Source organism: Pieris napi, chromosome 1, assembly GCF_905475465.1.
Source record: "Pieris napi chromosome 1, ilPieNapi1.2, whole genome shotgun sequence".
Classification (NCBI taxonomy): Eukaryota; Metazoa; Arthropoda; class Insecta; order Lepidoptera; family Pieridae; genus Pieris; species Pieris napi.
The window spans coordinates 12,014,856-12,042,713 of record NC_062234.1 but is presented as its reverse complement, the minus strand read 5'-3'; the positions used below and the strand labels follow the sequence as shown (position 1 = coordinate 12,042,713).

Genomic DNA, 27,858 nt, shown 5'->3' with positions numbered 1-27,858 from the left:
AATTCTACATATGTACATAATTAGGTACATAATTCTCACTGAGTATAATAGTTATGGCTGGAAAAATATAATATAATTGCTGCTTTTAGAATACATACTTAAAATATATTAAGTAAGTATGTATTCTAAAAGCAGCAATTTGTAATGCAGTTTCAATTTTTTTATAAGTTATACGAGTGGCTGTCTCACGTCATTAGAAAAGTACTTGCTATCTCAACTTGGTTACGGTATGGAGAATGGATCCTAATTCCTACGGACCGAGCTCAGTATGAGCGTCCATACCTCGTCAAAATTTTAGTTAAGACGGATGTAATGTGTCTCAGATCAATATATAAGTGTCTGCGTGCGTGTGTAGTAGTAATAGAGTCTGGTTAAGAATTACTACAAAATAGATAAGAGTTGATTTAAAAATAGCAAAATGGACTTGAAAAACCACGTCAGTGTCGCCATATCCTCAAATTTACAATTATTTAACTAAACTTAGATTGGTTTCAATTTATATACACCTTCCTATATGATATTCGCAAATGTGCTTTAACGAAACATTTTGTATTACATTCAAATGAACGCCATGCCATTACCCGGCCATTTTTCGTCTGCAATACAAGTATTTTTGCTGCATTTTGGTATCCATAATGACTGGAGCACGCTCTCCTGACTTTTAATTAAGACCAAGACTTGTTTATTATCTTTTTGCTAGCGCTATGTCGGTCTCGTGACGGTTTTTTAAGCGGGCGAATTAAAGAAATTAAAATGTTCGCCATTTTAAGGGGAAGTCGTCGGAAATTGAAATAATTAAGAGCTTGTATATTATTTGAAACTCATTTCATTTCAGTGCTTCATTAATGGTTACGTAAATTGGAATTGTTGATGGGGTTAAACAAATACATAACAAGAAATAGCGATATTGTTTTTCTGTGTTATCTAACATACATAATATTAAAAAACGGAATGGTTTTTTAAAGCTAACCTACGGTATATAAGGTTTACTGTCTATTATGAAACCATAATAGACATAAAAAGATTAGAAACAAACCTCGCACTTATATTAATATTACGTGATCAACTGAAATGCAACAATGTGGCATTTCCATAGATTGTTGAGCAAAGTCCTGATTTTGTTGTATTTAAAAACGGAGATCCATAAATAAAAATCTTACCAATCCGTCAAGGTATGGCGTGTTCAGAGGGCGGATAGTTGGCGGTTTGTTTATGACAGTTTGCGAGGCGTCCTGAGGGAAATTAGAGGATATAGGCGATATCGTGAGGAAGCACGCAATTTTGAAGTTTTCCAACGACGCGGACGACTGTAGTTTTATAGCTGTTTGAAATTTTAAAACAGGAGGCTTTACAGACATGAGCCAAGGTTGTACTATACATTTATATGCGCTACTTTTAGCGCTTATCCTCTAAGTTTAAGTTATAGACTTGTGTGTACAACGTAGTACAATTGATTCTGTAGAGTGGACATCATTGTCATATACGTACTCAATTCGACACGCGATTCTCTCCGTTTGACCAATCACAGTCAAGCGAAACGCTCTATCGTTTTGTCGTCCGTTTAACATAAGCCCGCAGTTACAAAAAGTCTACAAACTAGTCTCCGAATATTGTTTTGAATTATTTATAAAATCTTTCGTGTAACTGTCAAACTGTCAATGTCAAAAGTTAAATACATCGTTGTCGCCTTGAATAAAATGATCTTCCCAAACAAACTTGTTTAATTTTTTAGATAGAAGTAGTTTTTAGAGATTTGGCATATACATATTTTAGCTTCAGTACCTTTGCCATTACCATTTTTTGCTATATAACGTTTTAAAGCTAATATATTTTTACTGAAGTTTACCTTATACGGTGTACAGAAAAATAAGCATAAAAACCGGTAGGGAATGCCACCTCTTATAAACTTCAGATACAATTTTCCTCATATACAAAGAACTGCTTTAGTAATAAGCTTTGCTTAAGGATAATATTGATTAGTAAAAAAATTTAAAACTGTGTAGTATTTCTTGCATCATCAGTGAGGTGGTTCGTTTTTTGTACTATCAAAATGGTGACGTACTTTATTATTTCAAGTTGTTTAGCAATAGTTGTAAAAGGAGTTATAAGCAGTGAGTCATTTTAATAAATATTATATTTTGTCGGTTTAAATATTGTTGTCTAAAATACACTTTGTAATAACTAGGCGATTTTTAAAATGGATTAAGGTAATTTATTATTTGAAATAAAATATTACTGTGTATTTTCTGTATTCAAATTTGCTTATTAATTATTAATTATTATTAATATATTATAATAACAAGATCAATCTTAAAAATAATAAAAAAGAAATCCATTCTATGAATGAAAAACAAGTCTTAGTGGATATAGAGCGTAATTTTAAAGCTACTTTGTTTTATGTATTTGTGGCATTTCAATCATAAATCGAGTCATTTAAATTATTTCTAAATATTAGATTACTCATTTACTTAAAAACGGTGCAATTCAGCCACGAAATTTAAAGGCCATTTTTAAATTCCGATTGTATCTTTAGTAAACGAATTTAAATCTACTAAACGCCTTACCATGAATTTTTAAATTGCTCTATGATTTGGTGTATGGCTTTGATAATACTAACAGGCTTCACACATAACTTACATTATAGGCTTCAGTGAAGCCTGGACGACCTGTTTTCGTACCGTAGCGCGTAGGTCTGTTTAATATTTCAGAAGATTGCACTGACTGTATGGAATATAAATTGTGTCCAGCAGCCCTTAACTTGGTTCTGAATAAAACTGTTAAAGCTGAGAAGACTTTTCGTGAAGCAGTTTGTGACGATAGATTAAATAATGGGACGAAGAGCATTAAGGTAAAATTAGTTATAAATAAAAAATAGTTATATTTAATTTAAAAAAAACCTAAATTATACATCTAGACCTTTCTCAGGACTTTTATTTATTGGTGAAAACCGTACAAAAGTAGTAGTTTTGAGTTTATTACTTTCATATAGAGACTGGCGGTTGGCCTTTTGAATAAAACTTGATAAAAGTAGTTAAACATTTCCCGGGTCGTCGGATAAATATAAGAGGATTTTATTGTTACTCTATATTAAACACTCGCGTACGCCAGTATATAAGAAAAATAATGAAATGTTAATTGCTATTTAACGAATGATTGCAATGTAACTGTTAAAGAGAGTGCCTACGTCTGGCTATACTCTCGGGGCGTAACTCCGACGATTTAGGAAATCGCCACGCTTATAAAACTAAGAAAGCCTGAGTGAGCAAAATGTATAGCCTTGGCTAATTACTATAATGTTAGGTATACTTCATTCGCATGTTCCTCCCCTCCTTCTTTCCCTTTGTGTGTGCAGTTTAGCTTTATATTCATACATGCTGTCAACATATACCCCGGCAGCTTACTTTAGTAAACTATTATTTAAGCATAATATGTGTTGTACGCAACAGATAAATCAAAGGTACTTTAGTTAGTCAATAATTGGTTTGCCATGTGAAAAAAAATCTATAAAAAATTAAACTAAAAGAAATATATTTAATTTAAATCTAATTATTTGTTTTGTAAATAAATATTGCATTTTAATTTATATTGTCTCGTTTACGTCAGGTTTGCTGCTCAATGTTACAAGAACACGCGGCGGATGTCCAGAAATTTAACGTTTTACCAGATCAGTGTGGTGAAATCCGTGAAGATCGTCTTTTTCGTGGGCCTGTAGTCAACTTGTTTGATTACGAGTGATTGGCTGTGTTTAATAAATCTAGTAAGTGCAAATCCGCTATAGTCAATAGAATTTTTTATAGAAACAAGGTTTTATATAGGTCATCTTACAAGCGTTTTAAGAGAGAGTGTGTGAGAAATTATTTTGTCTGTGACTTCAGATATATGATAATTATAGTTTGGTACTGTAAAGATATAACATTAATAAAATTCATTAATTTATATTATGTTATTAATCTTTTATATTGTTAGTTGCACTCTACTCAAGAACGGGTGAACCGATTTGGCTGAAAATTGGTGATTTTATATCATGTTTCCGTAAGACGTTACATAAAACGTGGTATAACAAATTGCAACAAACAGAAAAAACTAAAAATTTCTCAGTCAAAACATCAGTCCTGCCGTTCATTTGTTTAAAAATGGTATATTGCAACGGGAACGTAAATAAAACGTGAAATAACAGGCCAAAAAGAATAATTAATATACTTGATTTTTATTTATTATTTATACTTTAAAAAAAATTGAAGTTAATAAACCTGCTCGTTTCATGCTTCTGAGACTGAAAAAAGTTCGTTTAGTTTTTTTAAGTTATATATGAATTGGCGTTATAACCTTTTATGGGTCTCAAATTGCATCTGTTTAGGCATGTGGGATTTCTGTGTAGATTCTTTAAGGTATATAAAATACATTTTCACATGCAATACACTTTAGAAATTTTATTTATCCAGTAACTACCAATTTTCTATTGAAAGTCTTTACTTCAGATGGGCATGGCCACTGTACCGGCAGCATCATTACACCAAGGTATATCCTCACAGCAGCCAGCTGTGTCAAGGACACAAATATAACCACTGTGCGGATAGGCGAATACGACCTAAGTACAGATATGGATTGTGTTGAAGATGGGGGAACTTATTGCACATCTGGACATACGGTTTGTATATGCTAATATCTGAAATAGATGTAGAAATATCGTCTTACTGTTAATATTAAAAGGCCGGTAACGCACTCGCGAGCCTTTGCCATTTAGAGTATCCATATCATTCCGTTCAGGTGAGCCTCCTGTTCTATAGTAAAAAAGTCTGTCTCACTGCTATTTAATACTTTCTGAATTTATAATCTTCATTTATTTGAAAAAGCACACATTGGCTGGCATCATGCTAAATATATATTTATAAAATAAGTAAACTTTAAAGAAGGTAATATTATGATTAAATAAATGTTTTTTTTTTCATTTTTTATAATATGTTTCCCCTTATTATTACTTTGTAGGTTAAGAATATTGTAAGTGCTTTTTGCCATTAAAATACTTAGATTTGATATGAAAAAAATAATTATAGAATAAAGGTAAATACAAAATGATCACTGTTACAGTAAATAAACAAATCGAAAATAAATTAAGGCTTCTCACTTGCTATTATTACAGGATATGATCGTGGAGAAAGTTATACCACACGAAGGATTTCGATTTCATCAGATTGGGCACGACATAGCGTTGATTCGTCTTAAAGCATCTATTAATTTGAAAAGTAAGTAATAGTTTCTAATAATCGGTATATTTTTACATATTGGCAACATTTGTCTTTGACTTTAGTCTGTTTGCGACTCTCACCCCTGACATCGAAGGACCAATGGACTTTCTGTACCATATTCGTATTTAACTCTCGCTTGAACGGTGAAGGACCACATCGTGAGGGAATCATGCCTGAGATCCGAGAGTCGACGGCGTTTGTCTGGCACAGTTGATCACCTACTTGCCAATTAAGAATACCTGATCATGATAACATATGTAGAAATCAGAGGAGTAATTTTGTTTGGTACGTTAAAATCGTGCGTAAGCGTACTACTAGGCCACTCTATAGTTTGCAACGTTTGGTACGAACAGCTATGGCAGAAATTATCTACAGCACCAACAGCTTAGTGGTCATTCTCGTTTGAGGCACAGGTTCACTAAAACGTACTTAGGCCATTGATATGTTTCTAAGAAAAAAAAAGTTTTTGTATTGTCTGCCTTAAACCGCAACTATCTGCAGGTGACGCGTACCACAAATATAATGAAATAATTATTATTATTCGACATGAATATTATGTATATGTTACTGTAAAAGTTCGAACTACGGTTAATCTTAAGATTTAAGTGTAAGTCTTAGGATTTACCGACATGAGTTGGTAAATGTAAGTATTTCTGAAAATACGACTATTTTTTCGACCTTTTACCATTCGAATTCAGTATATGCTAGGGTTTACCACTGTCAGCTGGTAGATGTTGGTTTTAGGAATAAAACAATGAGTAGTTCTTAATTATTTACTTGAATGTACTATTAGACAAAACAGGTACATAGTATTATAAAGGTATCATATGATAGTAATAAGTACAAACTAATACCAACTTATTTAAATTATTTTGAAAAAACACATCGCGCATGTCTCTGAATATCTCAATCTCTATCATATCTATCTAACTGAATCAGTAGTTCTCTATTTGGAATTTAACAACGAAATACAAACATAATGCTTACATAAGCTAGTCTAACTTAATAAAAATTTTAGTTTTTCAACATTTACCGTGCCATTAATGTAAATCCTAACATTTACCAACGGAATGGTGGTAAAAGTTCGAATCGCAAACCTTTTGGGACATTTACCATTAGGAATTGGTAGATCTTAGGTTTTACTGGAATATCTTAGGATATACTGCAGTTCGAGCTTTTACAGTAACATATACACAATACAACACTATGTTGATCAATTCACTCCTAGGAAAAGTCATTTAAGTGCTTCTTATTAAGATTCTACTGTGGATGACCTTGTTTTTTTTCAGGTGGAGACGCGCTTTGCCTACCGAAATCCCCGGCTCCACACGATTCAGATTGGTTCAATAATCTGGCGTTAACGGTGGGGTGGGGAGCGCCCAACACGGTTCCACTCAAATCCTATCTTCGTGGTTTCAATGATACAACGTGCAATGATTTTTATAAAAGGTAAATAGGAATAATGAAATGAGGGGAGTAAAGCTGGTTAGCCTTGTTCTAGTCTAAACGACTAACTCTCAACAATTTCGAATTTGCATTAGTTTATTTTTTCTATGTGCTTTATTAGGCAGATAGGGTGCATTGCGAGGATTTGCGTCGCGTTGTTAGGCACAGATCAACTACTAGGCTGTTAAGAAAATAATGGTGAGAATAGATTGTCATCGACTATTTGAAAATAACTTTTAAATTTAGAATAAAATATAGTCTGTTGTGGAGTTATACATGAGTGTTCATGTTTTCAGATATCCAGATTTAAAAAACAACAATTTTGCGCGCGGGATTTGTATGATAATACCAACCTGGATCCTGGAAGTCCACTTCTTACGGTTTCCACCTATGGACAGATTCCAATACACGTTCAGTATGGAATTTTATCGCAAGAAGTCGGTAATCAACATTACATTTATACAAATGTTAATAAATATATGGCTTGGATTCTGAGGACTCTACGGGAGTTAGACTAAAATGTCTATTAGTTGGTAAATTTAATATTTGGAATATGCTTATTTAACAAATTATTTAAATTAACAAAATTTATGATTTACTTTTAATTTAGCTAAAATTGATTATTAACTTCTACATTGTCTATTAACTATTATGCGCAATAACAAAATTAAAAATAATATTTTAATCAAATCTATTTATTTATGAATAAAATATTTATAGAAATACTATAATCTATAAGTATGTATTACGTATTCAATCCGATACTAGCTTGTGCCATATTATTTTATTATTATTAATTACTTAAGATGTCACGTGGAACATGGTGTAATTTTTGCAGCTCTTTACAAAGTTTGTGTAAAAAAGAACATGGCGGAGAGTTTATTGCCCGTTTTTCTCTTCAGTTCTACTCCCTTGATTTGAGAACTGGCACTAAATGTAAAGTTAGAAGCATTTCATATACATTTCTTTTTTTGACGTTCATAAGTGTACATTGTCCTACCTATATGATTAAATGATTTTTGACTTTGACTTTATCTTAACAAAATATAAGCTTCAATATTTATTCATAATCTAGAACTGTATAGAAAATACGTAATTGAATTTATGATTTAAAAAAAGGCGCGCAGAATTTATATATCATTTATGCTACACAACACTAAATGTGCATGAATCGTAAATATTGGACGTACAAACAGACATGTCGGAACCGCGAAATAGACGTAAAAATATCAATATATTTACTTTTCAATCGACATCGTTCTCTTTGATGTGACTTTGTGACATGGTATTTGATCAATAAAGGATGTTTTAATATATATATACCTTATACCAACTATACGAAAGCTCTAACGAACATCAGTAAAGCGTTTCATAGGATAGTAAATAAAAGTGCTAGTATTTTATTTGATATATTTGACTATATAATAGATACAAATATAGGTTGGTTATGATTTTTGAAAGCACTTCTACGCACTAACAGTGCTAATCTGTGGTAAAAGATTGTGTGGTACAAGATCTGTGGTAAAAGTGGTTGCTAAAAACCTTGGTGTTTTCTTCGACTAAACGTTGTCCTGGGGTCATCACGTAATTCGTTTAGGATCTCCGCCATTAAGTTGTGGAATCGGCTGCCCGACTCCATGCGTTTGGTTACCTCCCTAACATATTGTTGCGAAGACGGGTCGACTACAATGTTTTTTTATTTTTCCACTACTTAGAGAAGTTTTCAGCAGGCTGAAATGTGATTTCTGACCGTTTCAGGAATCACATAATATTAGAAAATCGTAATTTACATAATGTTACCCTAGTTTTCAGGAGGCTGAAAATTTTTCAGGCCGTTTCAGAACACGTGTAGTCGAGTGGTACACTTTTCAGGAAACCCGTTTTCAGGCGTTTTCTGGCCTGGTTATACCCCTTTGATGAAGGAATATTCTAGAACGAATATTTGTTTTGTATAAATGTAACGAAGTATGAATAAATAAAAGTTAAAAATTTATATATTTCATTTATTGCTGTATAATAGTGCAATAGTGGATCCAAAACATTAATATTTAATCACAGAATATACAATGAACTAATGTGAGAGCTATATAGAGTAATCGCTTGTAGCTAATTTTAAATTAATATTAACACAATTATAACGTGACATAAACATCAGTTTTCCTCAATATTGAACAAAGGTAACAGCAAATGAAGGGAAGTAATTATTTGCTACCAACACGGATTTAATTTCGCGGCTCGCAATAAAGGGAGTAATTAATCGTCTGTAATGATTTTTTCAGAAATTAAAATGTCCGCCAATATTGTGCGGTTGGCGGGAATTCGTTTTGTGACATTTCTGTTTTGACGTATTGTTTATTTGTTTGTTAAATTATTTCATGTTAAACCCGTTTTTGTTACCGAAATAAAAATTTATCATATATATTAAAGTAATACGAAAATAGAATGATGAACAATCTTTAAATATTAATTCTTCTGACATACGTATCGGTTAAATGTCAAAGGCAGCAGAACGTATCTAAGATTTATAATATTATATTTCTTAAGGCGTGCCAGTAAATCGCTTTCCTCTACGTTATAAGTAAAATAATATTTTTAATTCACTGATATTTGTAAAGAAGCACAGCAAAGAGGATTAAATGATCAAAAGTAAGATATAAAACCTTTGCGGTAAACCAAATGGAATCGTATTAGGATTTCCGGCTGTGTATAACGTCACGAGAATCATCCGCGAATCTCAATTCGCTCGTCTCGGGCACATTTCGCCTGCCTAGTGCCTGCCTACTCGCAATATCGCTGCGATACTTGCTTACGGCTTGTGCCTCAAGTTATAAGTTATTTAATTTAACATACTTCAATAGTATTTACAAGAACAACTTTACGATGTTTGTAACAGTATAAATAATTAATTTTTCTGTCATAAATCAGTCACGTTACAATACAAAATTGTAACTTATCTCGCTTATAATCTGCGAATATTCCACATCCAAATTACTTTAATACCGTCAGTTAAAAATATAATAACATATCTCTAATGTTGAGGCGTCTGAGTAGAAGTTAAAAAACTTAAGAGGTTTGGATGTTTACGAGCATGATTCTAAATATTTTTTCATTTAAAAATTTGCTGGATACTTACTTTTTTTTAAATAATCATTAATATTGTAAGAGGATAAGTATCTTAAGTTAAACATGGTTCTAAGTAAAGATTTAATATTCAATTTACACATTTAGTACAAAAATATGCCAACTTACCGTAACTTTGTTTATTATGCTCTTCAAGGATAAGTTTCTATTTAGTTTCAGTTTTTTTTTGTTTTTTTTTAACCTCTAAAAATTTTTGTTTAATTTTTTCCCTTGCTAGCTTATGTTCTAATATAATTGATGTGTATGTGTGTAAAATTTGTGATGCCATATTTTCCTGTATAATTTTGTCTACATATTGTAAGAATTATATATATATTGTTTAAGAACTTATCAATAAATAAATACGATAAATAGTTAACTGTTATTCAATGTCCATGTGACTTATATTTATTATTTGCTAGTTATTATCTCAAGTACGCTACCGCTGAAACCTTGCACGTATTGTAGGCGAAGTGAGCTCCGGATATGAGGTAGCGGCGGATATTGCACTACTCGCAGGTACATTCAGTTTCAGTGTAAACTGCCCGCATTTGGTTATGAATGCACCGCCCGCCCCGCGTCCGCCCGCCCGATACACCCTTTGTCGCTTTATTCTACCGATACTTGTCGTATGAATTTTGATTTGTTAACTAATAGAAAGCATTTAACGAATTTTTACGCCATTTTTTTAAAAGAAATTATATTACACAGGTATCCTAATGAACTTCCTCTGATGCCTATCTTTTGTTTTAATAAGTGTTATAGAAATGAAATGAATATGAAAAAGATATTTAGTAACACTTACAATAATTAGATAATAAGTGTATTAGGAAATAAATTAAGTCTTAAATATAAATAAAATAAATAATAATGTATTAGATTATTACGTATGAGAAAAGAGAGGGTTACAGAACTGTTTAAAAATAATTTATAAAGTTCGCGGATAGAAAATAAATATGTAGTTGTAAAATTTTCTTGTGATCAGGAAAATTCAAGATGTTTTTTTATTTTATCTAATAAAAATGTTTTTTGATTACATAAAATTTAATTTTTGATAATGTTGTACTCGTAATTATAGGACGAAAGTGTATCATTAATTTCATATAGATAAAAAAAGTTTGATTAATTAATTATTTGAATTCGTTAGTCAAATACAAATTATTCATAATGGAGCCGCAGCACAATTTGAATCATAAATGTCATGGGAACCTATCAACGCTGTTTTAACAACAAAAATGGATTTTTATAACACCCACTAAAACTTTTTTATGGTTGGCAACACTCGTAAAAGGTATAAATAAAATATAACGTGGTAACTGACAGGGCTGGGTATGCAATAATTTCCACGTTTTTGGCGATCCGAGAGGTTGCCTTTCCGATTATAATTTATAGCTCTAAAGCGCATCACCCCGGTTTTGCTTACGTTATTACAATAAGAACTTGTATTATTTAAAAAAAATAAAAAGGATTGCGTGGTTTTATGAAACCACGGTAAAAGTGAAACTTTTTTTCACATTATAGACATTTAACTAAAAATTTTTGGAATAATATTCCATTAAGGGTATAAAAATCTCTTTATCAATCTTAATTTTATACTTGGAAAATTGGAATGATAATGGGAAATAATACAAGTAGATTAAGTCTCCAACTAATATTTTTATTGAACTCTGTGTCTTAGAGAATACGACATACCTACATAATACTTAACAATTATTTAGATTATATACACATATTAAATAATAGTCTATACACTACACGGTTAGCTGCTGCGAACTATAGGCGCCGCCATATTGGCCTTGGCTGCTATGACGAGCGCCTTTCACTTTATCCCTACTCCGCGGCCGACCGTCACGCGACATGCAACACACAGACGAAAAAGTTTGAGACGATGTAATAAAAGTTTCACTTTAAAAGACCTGTGTACTATACATACTGTATTATTGACTAAGTAAGATATCAATTGAATTCGTTATACTAATAATGAAAATAATTTCACAAAAGTGAATAATATAATCATCAATATTATATACAATAAGAGTAGTGTTGGCCTAGTGGCTTTAGCGTGCGACTCTCATCCCTGAGGTCGTAGATTCGACCAATGGACTTTCTTTCTATGTGCGCATTTAACATTTGCTCGAACGGTGAAGGAAAACTTCGTGAGGAAACCGACATGTCTTAGACCCAAAAAGTCGACAGCGTGTGACAGCCACTGGAGGCTGATCACCCACTTGCCACATTGCAAAATTATCATGAAACAGAATCAGAAATCTGAGGCCTGGGCCTCAGATTTCTGATTCTGAAATCAGTGGCGCTACAACCCCTTTAGGTCTGGACCTAAAGGGGTTGTAGCGCCACTGATTAATTTTTTATATACAATACCAAATAAATAATTTATAAAGGCCGGCAAAGCACTCGTGAACCCTCTGACATTGAGTGTCCATGGTCGGCAGTATTACTTAACACCAGATGAGCCAGCTTAACAGTTTTTTTTAATATTCTATAAACCCTAACTCCTCAGAAACACATTTAATTTTATTAAAATCAAATTACTTTGTTTTCTGTATCAACAATATACAGACGGCCACGTAAAATCATATATGTATGGACAAGGTCTTTGGGCATAAACTCATAAATACTGTCATAAAATTGTTTGGCCTGTTCCGTAATCAGATCATGCCCCGGTCCCTGATAAAAACTCAGTACAATCGTAAACCGTTGATAAAGAACTTATTGGAAAACAAGGTTTAATTGTCAGCAGTAAAGGATACAATAAAATAAATCTGATAGTAAAACTGTTGTAATCGTAAAAACAATTTATTCTGACAAACATCTTACAGTGTTGCTAGTAAACATTATACATAAATACAGCTTACAGCAGTGACGAAATACATTAAAAATAAACAGAGTTTTAAAAAGGAAATATCATAAATAAATTTAGAAGTTAATTATTTTATATATTAATATTATTAATTGGAGCCTTCGAGTTTTATAAAGATCCTTTGGGACATCAACTATAAAAATGCCACGCCGTACGGCCGAGATAGCTAGCGATATTTCAAGCAATTCGTGACGTTATTTAAGAAAATATACTAAAAAGTATTAAATAAAAGTACCACTTTTTCATATTAACCTCAAAAGCGTTAAATTATAGTTTACTTCTATACGAGGGTTAAAAAAATACACACCGAGCCATATATGTTCTGAAACCTATTGATGGCAATATAAAATAAACGATATTTTCAGATATTATTTTTGAACAAATTTGAAGGCTGAAGTTTGAGTAATGGTTTTCTAATATTAGTATTTCTCGTTGAAAATGTGTTCATTCAACCACAACGGAGTGCGGTTACGTAGTTTCCGCTAAGAGCTTGAGTAGTTTCGGCAATTCACCTTGTATCTTGAAATGGATACTGGCCATTTTGACCTGGCTTTTAACCATGTCGCTATAGGACTGTTTCCTTTGTAAAACTAATTTTAACGAGCTAAGCTGTTAAATCTCTTGATTTACGTGCCGTACACGTTAGAAGATGGTTTACACATTATTTTTGATCGGAATTTTTAATGAGATAATCGTTGAAAATAATACGTTTTTCTTATATATGTTAACGTTTCGAAGGGAAACTTTTTAGACAATAATTTATATAAAAAAGAACAAATACATTGTTACAATATTGGATATATTGTAGAACAGTTTCATAGATAACAAAAAAAATATTATTCTGTTACCAACATTTGGAATCAATATTGAGTCAAGCAACTGTCTTTTGGCCAAACACTCAATCCGTCACTTCCTCTTCTTGTTGCACCCTCTATAGTAGATATTATTATGAATGAATTATTTGACGTTTATAATATTTCAGGACCAACACCGGTCTCCAAGGATTTCTACATTTTCTTTCTCAATGATTGTGCCGTCTCGGTTGCAAAATTTGCAATTAACGCTATTTGCAAATTTATTTAACTAAATTCCAATCACTGTAAAAATCTTTATGTGTACAGTCAAGTGAAAAATACATTTAAAGACATCGACAAATTTACAACGATTGTGTGCTTTTTTAAAAACTCAAATAAATTTTGATCTACCCTCGTCTTTGTAGAATTGGGAGCTGACAATTTTTACAAAAGTACGAAGTAAGTTTGTCACGAGAAACCATGGTTCTCGGTGTAGAGGTGTGTATTGGCTACAATAACCGTCACTATTCTATGCCAAAAATGTACACAATATTTGGACAAAATTTTTTAAACTGGCTGATTAGACTTAGTGAAATTAAAACAGCTCTCATCTGAGCGTTTCTTAAGGCAGTTTTTGCTGCTCACCACCACTGGTGGAACTAGTTTTCAAGAAAAGAGCTAATTCTTAAGTGCGTTGGCTGCACTTGCGAGACCTCTGGCAATGTGAGTGTCTATGTATATGGTATCACTTAACACCAGGCGAGGCTTCTGCCCGTTTGCCCCATGTTATATAAAAGAAAACACATCAACATCACAATCTAAGGAAAATAAAAAAGATATTTTTACCGCTTGATATCTGAAATTAATCGAAGTCTTATTTCATATTAAATGCAACAGACGTGCGAAAATAGTCGGGTTCGACGTGATGCATAGTTGCGTCATATTCCTGAACAATAACACCGAGATGATTTATTTTACTGTAAAATGCTTGCTTAATAATTTCAAATTACCCCTAGTTATAAACAGGTGTCACGGTATTTAGTATTGGTTATGATATGAGATATGATCCTTGACTTCATGATTTTAAGTAATAGAATTTCATTAAATTTATGTATAATGTTATCAGAACTCTATGTTTTAGGCGTCAAAGACATTTAGTTGATTCTGTAATCCTTACTCAATAGTGAGGATCAAACGTATTTTACTTTACATTTTGTGGTGTAAGCGCTTTTATGTTATATCTAGTTGCGCTAAAAACTGCAGAGACACGTGAAAACGCCAAAAATAAACAGGTTAGAGTATGAAAAGAGTTCTGCTAACGAGACCAGAACCGAGTGCATCGGATCGCGGTCTCAAAGGGGCTCCTACCATGGAGTTGATATGAGTTTATCTCGCAATATACAGGTGACTTATAAAAGCAGATTTATATCTTTTTTTATTATATTATTTTGGGTGCTTTTCTGTGATATAATTGGTTGTAAATATAGGCAGTCATACATTTATAAAACTACAACTACTATTTTTAATGTATGTATGTTTCTTTTTGCTGGTAAGTCTGTTTGCGACGACGTTGCTTGGCGTATTCGCTACAATGAAGAACTTTATAACATACGATGCGAACATTGTCCAACTCATAAAATGCAACAGCCTCAAGTGGTTGGATCATGTACAACAAATGGCGGACGACATAACCCCAAGGTCCTTACTGAACTCAACCTGGTAGCAAGAGAAAACCCGGTAGAGTGAAGTTGCGATAGCGAAATATTTGAGAAGGCTTAGGCCCACAAGGGGCTATATAGCTATTGAGGATGATGATGATGTTTGTTTGCTTAAACGCAATAATCTCAGTGAACTTGTTGGTGAATTAAAATAAATGTTTTTGGTTCGAGTAGTCTATTTATCGTGGAAGGCTAATATATAACTTATATAATAAGTCTCCTCTAGCTTTTTCCAAATTCTTTTTTGATTCTCTTAAAATGTATATTATTCCTTTTTTTCTTTACATGATTTGTTATTTTTTTATTTTTTTTGTGTTACTGTGTGTATGTTTCCTTAGTAATAAATGTTATGTCTAGTTTTAAAACGACTTCACGGTAACTGATAGTAAAGACTACACGTTATATTGTTATATGTACTCTCATTAAAACAATAACAGGGTAAAATCCAGAATTATAAAACCGAAAAAAAAAAAATTAATATTATAAGTACTGCACAGCGTTAAATCGCCGTCAGTGTACTGGTCGGACCACAGTTTTGATATTCAATGAGCAGGCATACACGACCGTACATGCCCTAATAACTTGACAATTCTACATTTCTTAACTTTCATTGCCTTATACAATGTTAAATTGAAAGCCTAATATTAAAATTTTGCTCATATATCTTTGTATTTAATTTTCCTTTTTAAATTAATAGTGTGATTTTCTCCACAAGGACAGTAGTAGGGCTGTGTATAGCTTAAGACACGATGCTGCCGACGATCTCAGATACAGGCGGTACTTAGCGATAATCTCCTATATTCGTATGTTAGGGTTGTCGATTAATTAATCCGTAATTATAATACCGTATTTAGTTTACGCGAGTATTACGATTGATCCAGGCCGCGATTGCTGAAAAGCACTTGAAACATCGAGTTTCATTTTTGTATATTAATAATGTATAAAATCCGCGTTTATATGTATAAGAAGTTTAATTTGTCCGTTTCTGTTCACTATTACAACGGCGTTCGTGAGTTCCAACCACAGCTGGATCGTACTTTACTGGGCAATTAACACCCATAAAATCCGAATGTTAACCCATAATTCGTCGTCTGAAGGGCACCAAAAATTAATGAAGTGGATACAGAAATGCATCTGCCCCATGCCCCATTGGGTGGTTTCATAGCTTATTTTAGTTATAAAAATATTTTATTAATTTTTTCAACTTTAATATAGATATTATTAATTTTACATACCTAAATTATCAACAGGTAAATATGCAAGAACAGGTTTCTTGCATCGGCTAACTGAGGAGCATCAATGTTTCAATTGGTTTATTACGTTGTTCGTGCAATTTTGATGGTTTAATGGTAAAAATGTTATATTGTATAGTATGTCACTGGCCTATGTATGTAATAAGCTAATTATTTAAATATGTTCGACGACCTGGTGGACGGAAAAACTGTGTCCAGTTTGAGTTTCCACCACACCAACTACTTTCTATTTAAGATCATGTATATGATAAATAAATAAATAAAATAAATCATAGCTTATGAGAATGTGGCAACCCTGGTGAAGAGCGCATTAAAAATCTGTGTTGAGTCAACAAGTCTGAGGACGCCAGGCTGATCGTCTACACTCCAACAACATCCCCGACTACCTATAGGTACGCTGACGAGCAAAATTTCGCTTTACATCAAGCACACGCAAGCCTGTGTCTATGTTACTGACTTTTATCTGTGAACAGCTTTTTTCAATTAAACATTTTACTTCAATATGGTTTGGTTTTTCAGTATTCGTGTTAACAGCACTTAACGTTATAAAATTCGTATGTATTGGAGTCAAAAGGTACTAATTAGGTATTTAACTATAACTTTAATAAATTGTTAAACGGACGAAATGATATAACTATGTATAACTAATCTAACTAAAACTATAGGTAATCTATAACTGTTTATGTATGTCAGATATTATGTAATAAGTGATCACGATGTCATTTATTTTATTAAACTGGCAACACCACACAATATCATAGACATCTTACTGGTTGTAAATAGTCAATGTGTCATAGTCAAAGAGCGCCTGCGTCGGACGTGCGCACTGACTTATTTTAAAAAAATCCAAATGTCAGACCATGATGGATACGATGAACTATTTGGATAACATTAATCGCTACGAATCTGCGACATATATTTGAATTTTAGTATTATAGCCAAAAACGCAATACATTTAAATACAAACAAAATTCAGTTACCGGTTATTATGAAAAAAAACTATTTAAATTATACAAACTTCAGAGTTACTTCATTTTCATGGTGATAATAATCAAAACACACATAACTGTAAATTATAAAGCAGATTTTTAAGACAATATTAGAAATAATACCAAAACAAAGCCATTCTAACAAAAGATGGCAGAGTTTCTAATTCTAGCATTATACCATAGATACTAAATTAAAAAGTCCTTAAATACACATTAGAATCACTTATGTATATCAGAGATTTAAGCTTAACATAAATTTGATTTATTGGCAATTCTTAAGCTAAACTTCTTTAATTTGGTAAACGTGAATTTTAAGAGACTGACCACCACTGTAAAGCATTCATAAGGTCAAGAATTGGGGATGTTCAAAGATAATATTATTAAGTATTTATAAAACCATATAAAAGAAAATCATGAATAAAGTAAAAAGTTGGAAAAATTTTCCAGCCCAAAAGCCACCTTCAGAGTAATTAATTAAATCTAAAAATCGATTACAAATTTCAAAAGAATCTCGGTCTCATCTTAAATGCTTCGTTCCATGCCATTAAGTGAAAAGTCAGTTTTAAAGTTTATTAATGAACTTAGTATTTAAGAAATTTGAAGTATTCTTTGAATAAAAAATATTTAACCTACGAATTTCTATCAGCAAAATCAAATGCGTATATGAATCTATTTGTTTCCATTCACGCACAAAATTATAGTAGCATCAATTTACATTTTAATACTGACTTCATATTTTATTAGCGCAGCGGATATTGTAAGATCGAGATAGATATCAGTTTTCGTCAAACTCAAACTCAAAATATCTTTATTCATATAGGTAAACAAGTACACTTATGAACGTCAAAAGAGAAGTTAAATTAATTGTAAATTTACATTTACGTCCTATGAAGACATAATCATTGTAAGAAATTTTTGTTACAAAGATAAAGAGATAAGTATCTTCTGTAATATAGACATTAGAAACCCATACAAACAACTTCACAAATATGAGAGTTGAAGGTTGAGTTTGACATATAATTGTCAGTTGTCACAGATTAGTGACTGTAAGGTAATCTTAACATTCCCCAATTGACAACTTATATAATTACATACTACGCAGTTCGCAAACGTCTGACTTATTAATATCAACTTGTCGCGACCCGACACCGAACCCCTACCGAGGGGACCTCATTCAACAAAAACGGTGATTTGATTGCACTCCCATGCACTACTCTCAGGAGGGATGTATGTGGGTCACCTAAATATTCCCTTGCTAGGGTAAATGGGCCTGTTTACGGGCTAGGTATTATTATTTAAACATTTTAAAGTATTGTTATGAAAAAGCGCGGGAAACTTCGTTCATGGTAGACGTATTTTTCACGGTGTTGAATATTTAATTTAATTTTACTAGTTAAAACGCAGAGGATAAGCTGGTAGTTTTAATTTTTGTATTATATGTAATCTTTATATCATATTTGTGTATAGTGTCATCGTGTAGTCGGTAAGTTTTTGTAATTTCTGTAAATATTGTATGAACAAGCCCCCCGATCTAGGTCGGGGGGATGATGGCCTTGTTGGCTTGAATCTCCCTGTGGGATCAAATGTATCTGTTGGTTCACAAGATGAATTTGACAAAATGGATACCGATTGTTCGGTATCATCTCAAACAGGTGAAGGAAGTCGTAAACGAACACGTTATTTGCGCCTTTGTCGGCAATGTACGAAAATTAAGAAAAAGAAAGGTAGTGGTTCTAGCGGTGATTACTGTCAGTGCGAAAGCTTATGCAATGTAGAAGATGAGTCAATTTTAATTAAAAAGGTTACTTCAAAACCTATATCTCAATCCACGTCATCTCCACACTTGCAAAATAATAATAATTCACATAGCACACCCTCTCGACCATCAACATCTTACACGGAAAATTCAAATATCTCTCAAGACTCTAACGCGGGAAATTCAAACAACACCACAACTTCAGTAACCAATACGGACCCCCGTTCGATTGGCCGTACTGAATATGTTTCTACCGATGTTTCCCCTTATTTTATACATGTTCAACGTATTCAAAGTTCACCTGACGACGGGACCATTCTCCATCCAATAACATTTGGCAATTTTTTAAAGCAGAACAAATTTAATAATATTATTCCCGGAAGTGTAAAGCGTATAGGAAGAAACAGGTGCGTAGTTGGCTTTTCCGATTATAAAGACGCCAATAATTTTCTTAACTGCAATCTTTTGGAAACGAAAAAGTTAAAAGCCTTCATTCCCACTTTCAGCGTAACAAGAATGGGTCTAGTTCGCGGGGTCCCAGTAGATTGGAGTGTAGAGGAAGTTCAACAAAATGTATCCGTACCTATAGGCTGCGGCAAAATACTTAAAATAAGACGTTTGAATCGCAAGGTAAAAATTAATGACTCGGTTTCTTGGAAACCCTCTGAATCAGTTGTAATAACATTTGATGGGCAAGTTTTACCAAAAAGGGTTTTCATGTGCTATAATGCTCTTCCAGTAGAAATATATATTTATCCTACCATACAATGCTATAAATGCTGCCGTTATGGTCATACCAAAGTTCAATGTCGTTCTAAGACTCCAATTTGTTATAACTGTGGAGGTCAACATGCAGGTGTATCATGTGACAGGTCAGATAAAGATCCTCTGTACTGTGTAATGTGTGAAGTCGAAGGGTCCCATTCAGCGATAGATAAGTCATGTCCAGAATTTGTGAGACAGACAGAAATCAAAGTTAAAATGGCTCAGAGCTGCATGTCTTATGCCGAAGCCAGTAAATATTTTTCTTCTATTAAGCCTTCATACGCAGATGCATTAAGTTCAACAATTCCGGAAGTACCAAAACCCGTATCTTCCGCAGCGAAGTCTGTATCTCGTAATAATTATACTAATGCCTCAAATAAAAAGACAATATTCTTAAAACCTCGCTCTCCTCGTAAACCACAACATGGTTATGATCGTGTTGCTCATTATAATGTTTTAAAAGATTTCCAAGTTCCAGAGCCTAAAAATGGCAGTGCTCTGGTTGGACACAAAAATAAAGAAGAAGAAAAATCTGATGTATTAGAAATGATACTAGCATTATTAACTAGTTTAATAAACTCAAACTTATTGAAACCGTCCCACGTTGCCTCTATTAATGAAAAAATTAAATCAGTTAATGTTATTAAAAATAATGGATTCCAAGATAATTCAATGGAATTGCAGGAGTGTTGTTCCAAAGAAACATGATTTGATATACTTGATAAATAAACATTCTCCCGTTGTTGTTGCGTTATCTGAAACGTGGTTGAAGCCAGGGTACCTATTAAGGATCCCAGGATATACCTGCTTGCGTGATGATAGATTTGATGGCCATGGTGGCGTAGCGTTACTTGTCAGGAACTCAATTAATTTTTCTGAAATAGCGTTTTCTTCATTAATCTCTAATGATGCCATTAATATTGTCGGCATAAAAATTGATAATATTTCTATAGTTTCCATTTACCTAGCTCGTTCCTCTTTTGTTATTCTCAATAGCGTTAATAATTTACTTTCTTCACTTAGTCGTCCATTCCTTCTATTGGGTGACTTTAACTCTCATCACCAAATGTTTGGTTGTGGCACTACTGACTCCAATGGTGTACGTTTAGTTGAAATATTAGATTTACATAATTTGTGTTTACTTAATACTGGCTCACCAACCAGACGTACAAAGCCTAATGAAAAGCTTAGCGCGGTTGACTTATCAATTTGTACTCCAGATCTTGCTTCTTCTCGTTCTTGGTACACTTCATCATCTACTTTTGGCAGTGATCATTTCCCGATTATCATATCCTCACCTATTAGACGCTCTCCTTATCAAAAACGACAACCTCGTGTGAAATATAAATTAAATAATGCTGATTGGCTTGCATTTAAAATCCTTGTCGAATCTAAAATAAATGATTTGCCTAAATTAGTTAGCGGTGGTGAGACCAATTCCTCCAAAGCTTTGGCTACATGTTTAATAGAATCTGCCGATCAGATTTTTTCTGTCAAACGAAATCCGTCTAATAAGATTCCTTTTCCTCCATGGTGGGATAGAGAATGTATGGTTGCTGTAAGCAGAAGAAAGGAAGCTGAGAGAGTCTATGCTGAGGACATGTCCAATGAAAATTTAGATATTCTCAATGAAGTTATTAGTACCACACGTAAATTCCTCAGAGATAAAAAGCAGGCAGGCTGGAAAATTTTTTGTACTTCTTTATCTCCTTCTACGTGCCCTTCAGAAGTTTGGACAAGTATTAAACGTTTTCGATCTGCTTTCAAAGAATCTTTATCATCGTCTTCACTTCCCCCTTTTTTAACAAATGCCTTTTTAGACAGATTAGCTCCTCCATCAGCTGCTGAATCGATCTACTTTCCTTTGGAATCGTCTTTGATAGATGACACTTCCTCTTTAAACTCTCCTTTTTCATTACATGAATTGAAAGGTGTGCTTTCACATGTTAAAGATTCATCTCCTGGTCAGGATGGTATTATGTACTCATTTTTATCTCATCTTGGTGATACTGCCTTAATGTATTTTTTAAATTTAATAAACTCCGTCATGGTCACAGGTAATATTCCTGAAACATGGAAGTCTCAAGAAGTTATAGCGATTAAAAAACCTAACAAACCTACCAATGATGTTGCCTCATATAGGCCTATTGCGTTGTCCTCCGTTTTAACTAAAATTGCTGAACATCTTGTGAAGAATCGTTTGGAATGGTTTATAGAAAACAATAATTTAATAGCCAATAGTCAATACGGTTTTCGGAAGTCAAAATCTACAATAGACAATTTAGCTATATTGACCACAGATATTCGCATAGCTTTTTCGCGTGATGAAGATATTGTTGCTGCCTTTTTGGACATCTCTGCCGCCTATGATAATGTGAACATTTCTATTCTACAACGCAAATTATTAGAGCTACAGGTTCCTACGTTATTAATACGTTTTATCATCAATTTACTATCATGTAGATACATATCATTAATCGTTCAGAAATATGATAATATTACCGAGTTAAAGCGTACAGTTTTTAAAGGCCTTCCCCAAGGTTCGGTACTAAGCCCACTTTTATATAATATTTACACGTATGATTTAGAATTATCTATAAATTCCCATATAAATGTGCTACAATATGCAGATGATCTTCTTTTTTATTCCGTTGATAAATCTGTGGTTAAGGCTTGCAATTCCATGTCTAGTTCACTTAATTGTCTTAATATCTGGTTAGTTAAAAATGGCCTAGATCTATCAGTTTCCAAAAGTTCTATAGTCGTATTTTCCAAAAAACGCACAACTCCTATAATAAATGTGACCTTCAATGGTCAATCTTTGCCACTCCAAACAAAAATTAAATTTTTAGGAGTTATATTGGATTCAAAATTGTCTGGACTTGCCCATTATGAACATGTTGTTATGAAATGTGCACAGCTGCTTAACATCATGAAATGCCTTTCAGGTGTATGGTGGGGTGCTCATCCGTTTTCTATGAAACTTGTGTATAACGCTCTTATAAGATCTGTTTTAGATTATGGCACATTTCTCTTAGATGGAGGAAGTGTCTTGGGAAGTAAAAAACTTGATGTCATTCAGTCAAAAGCTTTGAGAATTGTGACAGGAGTAATGAAATCAAGCCCATCCAATGCTTTACAAGTAGAATGCTGCGATCCTCCTTTAAAATTAAGAAGGCAATTTTTAAGTGATCGATTCTTGTTCAAATCTATGCAGTTTTCTAACCACCCTCTATATGGAAGGCTGCATGAATTGAACAATATTATTTATACATCCCGTTACTGGCGTCACAAATCATTACCATGTCTAATAATAAGCTTTCGTAAATTTTTAACATTATACAGTCGCATTCATCGATCTCCATCATTACCCATATTTATGACACAATTCAATTCTTTAATTCTTGATCCGGATATAAGATATAATATAGGCGTCCGTAAGCAAGATATTCTGGAAACAAATATTCGTTTCATGAGTAGCGTTGAGGAACAAAATTGGGAAGGTTGGGATTATATTTTTACAGATGCCTCTAAAATCTCTGTTGATAATTGTGTTGGAGTTGGTCTAATTCATTGGCAACATAAAATAATTCAAAAGATTAAACTTCCTCCTGAATCCTCGGTTTTTACTGGAGAGTGTTTTGCTCTTTTAAAAGCTTTAGAACTAGTTATTTTATTAAAATCTAAAAGTACAATCATATTTTCAGACTCAAAAAGTGCACTACAATCTCTTGAAAAATTTCCTTTCCAAATGAAACTTTGTTATCCTATTATTTGCGAAATACGTGATAAGCTTTTAATATGTTCTCAAAGAAATTACACCGTTATCTTTGCATGGATTCCAAGTCACAGTGGAATTAAAGGAAACGAGAAAGCCGATGAGCTTGCTAAAGAAGCTATAAAGGATGGAGACATAGTCCCATACATTAATTATTGTCATGATTTAGCTGCTCTTCCGAAAACCCATCTTTGGAAGTCATGGAATGATGTTTGGTTGAGAAGCAGCAAGTTCAAAGGCAAACATTATGCTGAAATTCAACCCAGGATCCCCAGTAGACCATGGTTCTTTGAGGTTAAAAGTTCTAAAACTGTCACTTCTATCATTTCCAGAATGCGTTTAGGACATGTTTGTACACCTCATCATTTAGCAAGGCTTCGTATTATTGATAGTAATATTTGTGAGTGTGGAGAAGATATTGGTGACCTTGACCATATTTTCTTCTCTTGTTCCCAATATGACCGTACCTCCTTTCTGAATTCTTTACAATCACTTCATGTTCCGTTTCCGACTAAAATCTCCTGCCTTTTGCTTTATCCTTTATTGTATTATAATGTATTAGCTTCTTTCATAATCTATAATAATATTAAGATGTAATATGTTTATGTACATATTTTATTTTTAACCAGCTTATCCCTTTATTTCCTTCTGATGTCTTTGTTTATTTTTTTTCGCGTGTAGTTTCCCAACCTTTTACTTGAAACTGGCATAAAGTTGAAGCTGTTGCCATAATATAAAAAAAAAAAAAAAAAAAAAAAGTATTGTTATCGAAACGTGTTGGTGTTGCGGTGCTCTGTGTGTTGTGGTTGGCACGGTAGTCAATCCCACTTGCGAATAAAGAAAAAAACATCAGTGATAAATATATAGAAGTTTGTCAAGACCAACGGTTTTTTCAAGTTTTTATTCTATTTGCCTTACTATATTTTACAAAGAAAACGCTTGTTTTTCTGTAGCTTGCAAATACAACTATAGTCCGTCACTGTCATGAAGGCTCAAAATATAGCCTAGAATAAATACTATAAATTTAGGGTTGTTTGTCAATAGTTGTACATTATGTTAAAGCAGTACAATATAAACGAGCGATCAAATTCGTATGTAAATATTTTCCCAATATTTTAATTTTGGCAGTTAGCAAAAGACGGTTTTTGATATTTAAAATTACTCCAAAAAGTGATTATATGTTTGTCCATTTATTCTAGTTACGATACATACTCGTATAAAAATTAGGTATGTGTTTTTAAATAAATATTATTAGTCAAACTGGACTGGTTAATTAGGATAAAAGGAAAGCTCTTAGAAGATAAATTCAACTGTAATAAAGTCACGATTCAATGTCAATTGCAATTATTATTCTTAAGAGTTAATTTAAACTAACAAAAAGCTTCATTCAGCGAAAACGAAGTAATTCTTATGCATTAACGTGAGTCCGTTTAAAATGAGTATAAAATGGACTCTAAGCTGTTGAATATATATTATGAACGTGTTTAATATACTTAAAGAAAGTGTACTTTTTGTACAGTTTTTAAATAAATAAGGTATCCTTTTAACCAACCTTGAACTCATACATTCAATGTGGCTTTTCGACACAGCTGATGATAAAACATGATTGCTGATACTGATGCAATACAAAAAACAACTATTTTTTTATGCATAAACTCATTGTCTACAAGTAAAGAGCAATTTTATATATTACATCCAAAATATGCACTAGTTAAATTCTTTCACCGAATTAACCAATTTGGCTTTTTGATATTTACGGTCAAGTATTTTCAAATCATCTACAAAGCATTATGCGGCTAAGAAATAATGTAATGTATTTCTTCGCATAAAACTGTGGATAAAACGAATCTCGGAAAACATTAAATGTGAAGAAGGCTTTTGATGTTCTGGTACTTGAGATATTGTAAAGAAACTCTGAATATATGATCAATTTTACCGTTCCGACCGATTTCATTTTCCTCGACATTTGAATTAATGTAGATATTTCGTTATTCGACATCACTGAACATTCAGGTATGTCAGAAAAGCTTTGATGTGTTTTGATATAACTGTGACGTCGTTCAATTCTTAAATTAAACTTTTTGATAGCAATATAAATATCAAAGAGTTTTTTATACCATGGCGATTAAAAAGAGTGGCGGAGACTTTATTGCCAGTTCTTCTCGTCCGTTCAACGCCCTTGATTTGAGAACTGGCAGTAAATGTAAAATTAGAAGCATTTAGCATTTAACATGTATTTATTTATTGACGTTCATAAGTGCACATTGTGTTACCTAAATGATTTTGACTTTTGACTACTATTGGCAAGACTGTTTTATTCCTTTAATTTCAATGAAGTGTGTTGCTTTGTGTATCTAATCACATGTATAGGTAATGTTGCTTATTTGCTTTGATGATTACGAGAACTTACTTTCAATTGTAAAAGATTCCTGTTTAAAAAATATTTATTAAATAGCAATACTTTTTGTAATGGTGCTACGTCAATTTACCCTACCCCATAAGCCATATAGGCCGTAACCCACTGCAGGGGTCTACAAAACTGCGCAATTGCAGCCTCCACGTGGCATAGTTCGTTCACCCTGAGGTCTTAGATAGCCATCAAACGAATCTAAATTTTATTCCAACGGTATAAAGTCTGTTCTAAGACTACATGTGAACACCTTGTTTTAATAACCTAATAAAATATCCACTTGATTTGCAATTTGAAACCTTATATGTGGGTAATAAAAATCAAAACAAAAGTAGTTATAATTTTGTAAAACGCGAATGAGTATTAAAGTGTTATTGAAAACCTTTTTTGAGTAAATTGTGGATTCAGCTTTTAAGTTAAATAGATATATTCGTTTTAATGTACCCGACATACATACTTTTAATTTTGTTACTGATGAAATGGTAAAACATTTATATTTAATGGCTTGTACATAGTATATTGGTGTTCATTAGGGTTGGGTATTTTTAGTTACTGTTTAATGTGGAAAAACGAAATAGGATATTTAAGTCATATTAAGAAAAAAAAACTTTGGTTTTGCCGCAAGATCGACTTTTATTAATTTAAAATGCATTAAAAAAAATATTCAGTATTAAGTTTGATAGGCTTTGATCGCATTATTATTGCGAGTATTATTGCGCGGGTGGGATAACACTTCCCAATCAAGTGTTTCCAAATACTTTTTCACGGGAGCCGCAACATGTGGACGAGCATTGTCATGCAGGAGAATAATTTTGTATGTAAAATAATAACTCTACTCACTCGTAACAATGCATCCTTTTATATGTGATTTTGATTAATTTATTTTTAAAACGACAAATATCTGCGTTTTATTATGGCTGATTTAACTAATAAAAACAATAAGGCATATTTGATAAAAATAGAATTATAATAAAAAAAAATTTTGGACAATCATTTTAATGTTTAAATGTAAGAAAGCTTAACTAAACCATCGCATGAACTTATAATAAATATAAGCGCTAGGAGAAATTTAGTATTATCCTACTAAATCTTTAATTCGTTAATTAAATAAATGTATAAATTGTTCATCTGTATTGTGCAGAAAAATGCCAAAACGCTAAGCTAATTTAACGGGAAAATCACTATTTTTAATACCTTTAATATATTTAAATAATGTATGTCTTTAAGCTCACTATACATTTTTCGTTAGGCAATTTTGTGTTACATTTAATAAGGCATACAGCTTATCCCTTAAATAAGAGGATTGTTAGTGTAGTGGCTAACATTGCTCTCGCATTATCAATAAAAAAGACAGATTGACAGCCCTGACCCACAATATACGGTCCAAAATGTAGTTGAAAGTGCAATGTAGTTGGCAGTGTGGACCGGGCTTTATTTATTGTAACACCAAATAAAATTTATGTGAACTCCGCACGGAAGCCTGTGACAAATTCACTCCTATACATGCGAACACGCCAGCCTTGTTTAAAAACTCATTTACCGAATTGCTGCTGTTTTTATGCATTTAATTTATACCGCTATTACTGTGATACTGCTAATTTATTAACTGTGCTCATATCTTGTTGAAAAAGGTGGTTTATGAGGTTTTTACCCTTTACAAAACTTTCAAAGTTTTGATATTTATTACATAGTTACTATAAATGAT

At 32.6% G+C, this 27,858-nt stretch overlaps 1 long non-coding RNA gene across 2 annotated transcripts; it reads left to right on the top strand.

Annotated features, from left to right (window-relative positions):
• Positions 1-1,960: 1,960 nt before the first annotated feature.
• On the top strand, positions 1,961-7,343 carry LOC125051240. Of its 2 annotated transcripts, none has more exons than XR_007117258.1 (7): positions 1,961-2,111; positions 2,709-2,848; positions 3,604-3,757; positions 4,479-4,648; positions 5,141-5,243; positions 6,536-6,695; positions 6,989-7,343. It is a non-coding gene; the product is annotated as an uncharacterized LOC125051240 (long non-coding RNA). The 2 variants fall into 2 exon arrangements; XR_007117260.1 differs by lacking the exon at positions 1,961-2,111 and adding an exon at positions 2,117-2,207.
• Positions 7,344-27,858: the final 20,515 nt, after the last annotated feature.